The sequence below is a fragment of the Piliocolobus tephrosceles genome, chromosome X (genome assembly GCF_002776525.5).
Source record: "Piliocolobus tephrosceles isolate RC106 chromosome X, ASM277652v3, whole genome shotgun sequence".
Lineage (NCBI taxonomy): Eukaryota > Metazoa > Chordata > Mammalia > Primates > Cercopithecidae > Piliocolobus > Piliocolobus tephrosceles.
Window position 1 is genome coordinate 73,876,029 of NC_045455.1, and position 9,979 is coordinate 73,886,007.

Genomic DNA, 9,979 nt, shown 5'->3' on the forward strand with positions numbered 1-9,979 from the left:
TTTTTTTTTTTTTTTTTTTTTTTTGTGAGACGGAGTCTCACTCTGTCCCCCAGGCTGGGGTGCAGCAGTGCGATCTCGGCTCACTGCAACCTCCGTCTCCCGGGTTCACACCATTCTCCTGCCTCAGCCTCCCGAGTAGCTGGGATTATAGGGGCCTGCCATCACGCCTGGCTAATTTTTTGTATTTTTAGTAGAGACGGGGTTTCACCGTGTTAGCCAGAATGGTCTCGATCTCCTGACCTCGTGATCCGCCTGCCTCGGCCTCCTAAAGTGCTGGAATTACAGGCATGAGCCACCGCACCCAGCCACGTAAGGGTTTTTTAATTACAAAAAAGTAATAGAAGTTCTATTACATATGCATGCTTGATGAAAACATTAGCCATTGGTGACTGAACTCAATTTCCAGCCCCTCTCCCCTCCCTGAAGGTTAGCGGGTGGGGCTAAAAGTGCCAACTCCCTAAACACATGGTTGGCTTCCCTGGCAATTAGCTTCCATTATCTAAGAGTCACCTTATTATCATAAACTCAGTATGTTTATGATATAGTTTATATGTTTGATATGGTTTATGTCATATGTTTGATATGATTTATGTTATGTTTATGATACGGTATGGTTGAAAGGAGCTTTTTATGAGTAACGAAAGATGCTCCTGTCACTCCTATCGCTCAGGAATTCTAAGGATATTAGGACCTCTGTTGAAGACTGCTATGATTTGAATGTCCCCTCCAAAACTCATGTTGAAATGCAATTGCCAATGTAATGGTATTGGGAATGAGGCCTTTAAAGGGTGATTAGATTATGAGAGGATTAATGCCATTATCATGGGAGTGGGCTCCTGATAGATACATTTAGCCCCTGCTGTTTCTCTTGTGTGCATGCTTCCTCACCATGTGACATCTTTCACCATGCTATGATGCAAGAAGGTCCTCATCAGATATTGACACCATGCAGTCTTGTACTTCCCAACCTCCAGAACAAGGAGCCAAATAAACTACTTTTCTTTGTAAGTTACCTACTCTGTGACATTCTGTTACAGCAGCAGAAAATGGACTAGGACAAAGACTAAATATACATTTTTTGTATCGCTGTTTGTTTACAAAAACATCTCAAAATGACATGAGAGATCATTGAGTGGTGTTAAAAGAAAAAACAAAGCAACAACAACAAAAAACAGATGAGACAGTCTATCAGATTCTGAAGAAAAGTGTCAGGCAAAGTAAAAGTTCAGCTATCCATTCAGGGTCCTAGTTCTTCTATGCTTTACCACATTAAAAAATGGGGCCAGGCACAGTGGCTCACGCCTATAGTCCCAGCACTTTGGGAGGACGAGTTGGGTGGATCACAAGATCAGGATTAGATCAGGATTTCGAGATCAGCCTGGCCAACATGGTGAAATCCCATCTCTACTAAAAATACAAAAATTAGCCAGGTGTGGTGGCAGGCACCTGTAATCCCAGCTACTTGGGAGGCTGAGGCAGGAGAATTGCCTGAACCTAGGAGGCTGAGGTTGCAGTGAGCTGAGATCACAGGACTGCACTCCAGCCTTGGCGACAGAGCAAGACTCCATCTCAGACAAGAAAAAAAAAATTGGTGGCCTCCCTGGGCATGGTGCCTCTCATCTGTAATCCCAGCACTTTAGGAGGACTGCTTAGCCCAGGAGTTTGAGACCAGCCTGGGTAATATAATGAGCCCCATCTCTAAAGAAAATTAACAACAACAACCTAAAGCCGGGCATGGTGACACACACCTGTGGTCCCAGCTACTCAGGAGGCTAAGGTGGGAGGATCACTTGAGCCTAGGGGGTCCGGGCTACAGTGAGCTATGATCCTGCCACTGCACTCCAGCCTGAGCAACAGAACGAGACCCCCGTCTAACAAAAAAAAAAAAAAAAAAAAGGTGGCTTGACAGTGGCCATCATATTGCTCATCTAGAATTGCTTCAGAATATCTAGCCAATACTTATTTTATTTTATTTTTGCTCTTTCACTCAGGCTGGAGTAAAGTGGCACGATCTTGGCTCACTGCAATCTCCACCTTCCCAGGTTCAAGCAATTCTTCTGCCTCAGCCTCCCCGATTAGCTGAGATTACAGGCACCCACCACCATGCCCAGATAATTTTTTGTATTTTTAGTAGAGATGGAGTTTTGCCATATTGGCCAGGCTGGTCTTGAACTCCTGACCTCAGGTGATCCACCCGCCTCGGCCTCCCAAAGTGCTAGGATTACAGGCGTGAACCACTGCCGCCTGGCCTATGCAATACAATTCTGAGAACAATGGGACTTAGCAGAATCCTGATTCATATTAATGGAAGTGATAATGTTGTTAGAGTAGGAAGTGGTATATACCTACCATTTATCTCTCAAATAATTTGTCTCTGAAATGATGCTAAATAAAGTAAAACATACATAAATATAAATAATCCATGGGTCCATAGGCCAGGGGCAACTTGGCTAGAATAGGCCATGTGAGTAATGAGGTCTGCTTGGGAGCCATCTCAAACAGTAAGATTTACTATATGTGATAGGATCGGGATTGAGGTGCACTTAACCAGCACAACCACTGTGTGCTGTGGGGACAAGGCCAAGGAGATGATCCACGTGGTAAAGAGGTTGGTTACATATGAGGGGATTGAGCGAATAAGTAAATATCTTGAAGATAGTGGGAACCGGGTTATTAATTTTTGGAGGTACAGATATGAAAAGGGGAAACTAGAAAAGCTCAGTGGCATTGGATTAGAATTGGTGTAAACTCGTGGTTTTATTTTTATATTAATATCTATCTGTATTGGTTTTCTATTGCTAATGTAACAAATTACCACAAACTTGGTGGCTTAAAACAACCCACGTGTATTAACTCAGAGTTCCATAGGTCAGAAGTCCAAGAGGGTTCAGCTGGGTTCTAGGCACAAGGCATCACAAGGCCCAAATCAAGGTATCAGTCAGGCTAGCCTTTGTCTGGGGGATCTGGGAAAGAATCTGCTTCCAAAGCCATTGTTGGTGGAATTGAGTTCCTTGCATTTGTAGGACTGAGGTTTCTGTTTTCTTGTTGTCTTCAGCTCGGAGACTACCTGTATTCCTCATCACATTTCTCTAATCCCATCATCTAGCCAGTAACAGCACATCTAACTTTCTTATGCTGCAAATCTCTCTGACTTCCCTTCTGTTCCCAGCTGGCGGAAACTCTATGCTTTTAAAAGATTCACTTGAATTGACCAGGGTTACCTGAATAATCTCATTTTTTTTTTTTTTTTTTTTTTTTTGAGACAGAGTTTCACTCTGTTGCCCGGGCTGGAGTGCAGTGGCCAGATCTCAGCTCACTGCAAGCTCCGCTTCCCAGGTTTATGCCATTCTCCTGCCTCAGCCTCCCGAGTAGCGGGGACTACAGGTGCCCGCCACCTCACCCGGCTAGTTTTTTGTATTTTTCAGTAGAGACAGGGTTTCACCAGGTTAGCCAGGATGGTCTCGATCTCCTGACCTCGTCATCCGCCCGTCTCGGCCTCCCAAAGTGCCGGGATTACAGGCTTGAGCCACCGCGCCCGGCCAAATAATCTCATCTTAAGGTCAAATGATTTAGGACTGTAATCACACCTGCAAAAATCCCTTCACTACAGTACCTACTGTAATGTTTGATTGAATAACCAGGAGACAAGAATCTCAGAAAAGCCACTTTTAGAATTTTGTCTACCATACTATCTATACTTTGTCACTGGGTCAATAGATATCTATGTGGATAGATACAGAAATAGAGACATATGTACACATGTATACATATACATATTTCCTATATATGTCTTCTGAAAGGGCCTAGAAGCAATGACACCCCAGTAAAAAGCGGTATACTTTGCACCCAAATCTTGGTTTCTAAATACCACTCCCCACTAAAAGGAAACATGGCTCCTTGTTGAAATGGATATTTTCATGGCTGAGGCAGGAAAAGTACAAGAGAAATCTGAAACATCTTATACCAGAAAGCAAAGAAGCACTCAAAGAATGATAAGGATGTGCCAAAAGGATACAGGATTCTGGGCAACAGTGGCTTACGCCTGTAATCTCAGCCCTTTGGGAGACGGGGTGGGAAGATTTGTCTGAGCCCAGGAGTTTGAGGCCAGCCTGGGCAACACAGGGAGATCCCATCTCTATATTTTAAAAATTGAAACAAACAAACAAAAAGGATACAGGGGCCAGCATGAAGCTGATTTCACTGTTCAAATGTGACAATCAAAGTAATGACAGTCATGAATTATAACCTATTGAATAAAATAAATATCCATGAGTGCTTGTTTGTATAAATGAATACCAAAGGGAAAAGGGAAAGTTATTCCTTACAGCTGAATGCCAGCTAATAAGTATAGAAGGAATGATGGGGTTAGAAATTACTATTTCACAATCATAAATGATTCAGGCAGAAAACATCAGTGGATGCTAAAACCAGTGGGTAAAAGTTTGATGAGGAGCAGGATATTTGCATAGCCTCAAAGTATCTCCCTGAAAATTGCATATCAACTATTTATTAATTATTCAATAACCACAGTGTAGAGAAACCCAGCCTGTTCCATCATAACCAAGTGATAATAGTCAGCACTACCAATAATGGGACAAATTGGCATCCTATGTTTCCCGATATGATGCACTGAGAAAAACACAGCATCTTTTCTGTGATCGTCCTGTCCAAATACAGAGCCTTATTGGAATCTTGAGGAAACATCAGACAAACCCATATTAAAGGACACTGCACAGTTATGAGCCTGTACTCTTCAAAAAATGTCAAAATCATTCAAGACAAGGAAATACTTGGGAATGGTTCCAGCTTGAAAGAGATAGGACAACTAAATGGTCCTAGATTGGATCCTAGATCATGAAGAAAGAACGCAACATGGGAGAAATTTGCTTTTGGTTTGTTTTGTTATGAATAATTTACTGGAACGATTGGCAAAATTTGAATGGAATCTGTGTATTTGATGGTAATAGGCATTGATGTTAATTTCTTGATTCTTACGGGTATACTGTGGTTATGAAGGAGAATGTTCTGATTTTTAGAAAATATACACTGAAATAGGCCAGGTGTGATGGTTCATGCCTGTAATCCCAGCACTTTGGGAGGCGGAGGCAGGCGTATCCCTTGAGTCCAGGAGTTTGAGACAAGCCTGGACAACATAGCAAGATTCCTTTTGTATTTTCTCTACTAAAAATACAAAAAATTACCTGAGCGGGAGGCTGAGGCACAAGAATTGCTTGAGCCCATGGGATGGGGGTTGCAGTGAACCAAGATCATGACACTGCATTCCAGCTTGCATGACACAGTGAGACTGTCTCAAAAAAAAGGAAAATACACACTGAAGTATTCAGGAGTAATGGGGCAATGTGATTACAACTTACACTCAAATGTATCAGCAAAAAAAAAAAAAAAAAAAAGTTTTAAAAACCCTCTGTGTGTCGAATTGTGCCTTCCCAAAAGAAATGTTGAAAACCTATGAAAACCTACCTCTGGTATCTGTGAATGTGATGTCATTTGGACACGGGGCCTGTGCAGATGTAATCAAGTTAAGATCATACTGGATTAGGGTGAACCTGTGTCCTTGAAAGGAGAGGGAGATTTGGAGACACACAGACACATGGGGAATAAGGCCACATGATGGCAGAGGCAGAGATGGCTGTGAGGCAGCTGCAAGCCAAGGAATGCCAAAAGATTTCTGACAAACACCTGCAGCTGAACGACAAGCATGGAACAGGTTCTCCCTCAGATCCTCCTGGAAGGAAGGAACCAACCCTGCAAATATCTTGATTTTGAACTTCTAGCCTCCAGAACTGTGAGAGAATAAATTTCTGTTGTTCTAAGCTACCCAGTTTGTAGTACTTGGCTATGGCAGCCCTAAGACACTAATACTATAACTGAGAACCCTGGTTTTAAGGGTTTTTCCCCCTTTTCCTTTTGCCGCCCTTTGTTTTCACTTTTTAGTGATAAAATAATAATTACTTTCCTTCTTTCCACCATAAACTTGCATTGCTAGCTTATCTAGTTAAGTTTGCTTAGAAGTTCCAGAGACTGGCCGGGCGTGGTGGCTCACATCTGTAATCCCAGCACTTTGGGAGGCCGAGGCGGGCGGATCACGGAGTCAGGAAATCAAGACCATCCTGGCCAACACAGTGAAACCCCATCTCTACTAAAAATACAAAAATTAGCCAGGCGTGGTGGCACGCACCCGTAATTCCAGCTACTCAGGAGGCTGAGGCAGGAGAATAGATTGAACCTGAGAGGCAGAGGTTGTAGTGAGCCAAGATCGTGCCATTGCACTCCAGCCTGGGCAATGGAGTGAGACTCCATCTCAAAAAAAAAAAAAAAAAGAAGTTCCAGAGACCGGGTCTTGAGACAATTCAGGTGCCTGTGGACTTCTCCCCCCGCAGGAGATTACTCAAGACTGCAGCTAATTGACAACCCGGACAAGTCTGAGATGGTGACAGCCTATTCACCAGTTGGGGCAATAACACAAGTCAATGGAACAGGTCATGTAGACCTGTACTGCCTCACGACCTCCCCGCTTCTTAAACCTCAGCATTTTGCCTGAGAATTTTAAAGTGGTTTTCTTAAGGCAGGAGCCTGAACCACTTCCCCACTGCTAGCTTCAAAAAACGAAGTCACCTTCTTTGTACTGCACTTCATCCTTGTTGTTGGATTTTGCAAGCAGCCAGTGGCTAAACCTGCATTTGGTCACAATATAAATCCTTTGCTTGCTTGCATTAACATCAGCTTCTTAGGTATGCAATTTTCTGAACTTGAAATTCTAAAAAGTCATCCGAAAGAGATTTATAACAATGTATTCCTATTGTAGGGAAACTTCCCCTTTGCCCTCTAAAGGTTCACTAAAAAAATCAACTCACAAAAGGCAGAGTAATTCACGAAAAGGCAGAGGAAGTTTTTAAGCTGTACATAGGGAGAACCACAAAGTGATTTCTCATCCCCCAACAGGGGTTCAGAAGCTCACACACCATGCTGGCCAAACAAGTTATGGGAGGGGGAAAAAGAGGAATTCTGTTGAGGGGATTACCAGGAAGGAGGAATAGATCAGGGAACAGAGATTACATTATCTTGTGAAAGGGTTTATTCAGGTATGTTTATATCTTGGTCTTTCAGGGAGGGGAAAAAAAATTGTTCTTTTTGGTTGGTCTGGATCTTAGGCAGATAAAGGAATTTCAACTTCATTCTGTGCTTTAGGAGAGACAGTATGGGGTAGTGGGGAAAGTCAGAGAGACCTTGAGGCTTCCTCAGTTCAGCATTTCAAAGTGCCCTATTTTGGAGTATGAGCTTCAGAGCCTCGGCACTATGTATGTATAAAGAATATTTTGGCCAGGCACGGTGGCTCACGCCTGTAATCCCAGCACTTTGAGAGACCGAGGCGGTTGGATCATGAGGTCAGGAATTCGAGACCAGCCTGACCAACATGGTGAAACCCTGTCTCTACTAAAAATACAAAAATTAGCCGGGCGTGGTGGTGTGCACCTATAATTCCAGCTACTCAGGAGACTGAGACAGGAGAATCGCTTGAACCTGGGAGGTGGAGGTTGCAGTGAGCTGAGATGGTGCCACTGCACTCCAGCCTGGGCAATAGAGCAAGACTCAGTCTCAAAAAACAAAAAAAAAGAATATTTTGTCATTTTTCTCTGCATGTGTCTTTCATCCATATACCTATAGGAGCCTTGTGTATGATGTCACTATATATTTTAATTCTCACTTTTTTGCTGCATAATGCCTCCTTTAAAATGCCCAATCAAAGAGAGAGTTTGCTAGTAAAGAGAACATTAGAGAGTTTAATGAGTTAGATTTGAAGCCTGTTTTTGGAACTAACATAACATAGGTGAAAATGCTTAACAATGGCTGACACATAGCAGTAGCCCACTAAATGTGTACGTAAATATGTGTGTGCATATTAATTACTGTACAATATGTAAATATGTATGTGCATATTAATTATTGCACAATAATTCTGAGCTCCTTGTGTCATCTTTAAAAATTGAAAAACTAACATTCTTCACAGGTTATATCAGGACAAATAATGTGGTAATAAATGTAAAATTTCTTTTTGATCTTTAAACTCTCTTGTTGGGAACATACACATTATCTCTAAAAATGGTACCATCTCACTAATGCATGCTGCAATACTATCTGCAAGTGCAGATTATCCAGCATGCCATTGTTAACTTGTTAAATACTAACTATAAAAAGCACTTTATAATTTTTCATGTGGAATAATCACATTTGTCCCCGAGATCATGTAAAAGCAAATAGCAGAGGCTTTACAGAAAAGGAAAATGAATTTAAGAAGAGTTGAGTAATTTGCTCAAGGTCATGTAGCTTTTAAGAAGAAAAGACAATACGGAGAATGTTCTTGTTTAACATTCCTAAAATACCAGTGTCAGTCATTTCCTTAGAACACAGTTTGGGATTCTAGCCAGAATTAAACATCTGGTTTGAAGCACAGGTTGTTGATAGTTCTCAAGAGCTAATCCACCCATTACTATTTACAACAGGATACATTTGATTGCTATATTTATTTTCCCAGTGAGTTTAAAACTCAACCTTAGCATTCTATAACCCAGGAGCACGTTTTTCTTGAATTATATACACCCTACAACAGCGTGATGATCCAAGTCCTTTTGCCTCAGAAAAAGCATTGCTATCAGACAACTAAGAAATAGAAAACATTGTGTTTTCGTTTGGGTCTCAGCTTTGTTTTTGTGGCCAGATTCTGCATGAATACGTGAGGTTTGGGGACAAAGTCTGCTGGATTGTCTTAACCTAAATTAAACACCAAATCTAATGCTGACATAGCACAAACTGTACCACTTTTCTAGCACTTTGCTTGTCCTCTCTAGATAGGGTCATGTTAAGTTATTGAAAGCAAAAGAAACTTAGGGTGATACGGGTTTGTTCTTCAAAATACTTTTATCTTTCACAATTCTGTGCCATGAAGCCTACCTGTCTCATTAATGTGATGTCCCTATACTGTAGCCACAAGAACAGATTGGCCTTTTCAGGGTCAACTAAGTGGGGTTCAGATGGAGCTATACTCTGGCAAACAAACATAGAAAGATGTCTGAAGGAATTCTGAAAGCACTATTCAAACAGTTAAAAATGTCTTATATCAATTAACAATTTGTGGCTGGGCATGGTGGCTCACACCTGTAATCCCAGCACTTTGGGAGGCTGGGTGGATCACATGAGGTCAGAAGTTCAAGACCAGCCTGGCCAACATGGTGAAACCCCAGCTCCACTAAAAATACAGAAATTAGCTGGGCGTGGTGGCGGGCACCTGTAATCCCAGCTACTCGGGAGGCTGAGGCAGGAGAGTTCCTTGAACCTGGGAGGCAGAGGTTGCAGTGAGCCAGGATTGCACCATTGTACTCCAGCCTGAGTGACAAGAGTGAAACTCTGTCTCAAAAGAAAAAATAAAAATAAAAATAAACAATTTGTATAGGCTTACCTATTCTACATTCTTCTGAAAAGTGTTAAATTCACTCACATTGACTATGTTTGAATACACTCTGTCCATGCTTTGTGATCCTTCCCTCACAAAACAGCCAATGATTCTTCTGCTGTACTGCACACCACCTACTGTGGTACAAACCAAACAAAAAAGCCCAAATTGTTATTCTGTTTACACACATCCTTGTGGTCTTGCCCTAATGCTCTGAGAAATATTTACTTAGAAACAACTTAAAATACATGTTTATGCTTCTCCCTATACTTTGTCTTTTTTTTTTTTTTTTTTTCTTGGAGACAGTTTCACTCTTGTTGCCCAGGCTGGAGTGCAGTGGTATGATCTTGGCTTACTGTAACCTCTGCCTCCTGGGTTCAAGTGATTCTCCTGCCTCAGCCTCCCGAGTAGCTGGGACTACAGATGCCCGCCACCACACCCAGCAAATTTTTTATATTTTTAGTAGAGATGGGGTTTTGCCATGTTGGGCAGGCTGGTCTCGAACTTCTG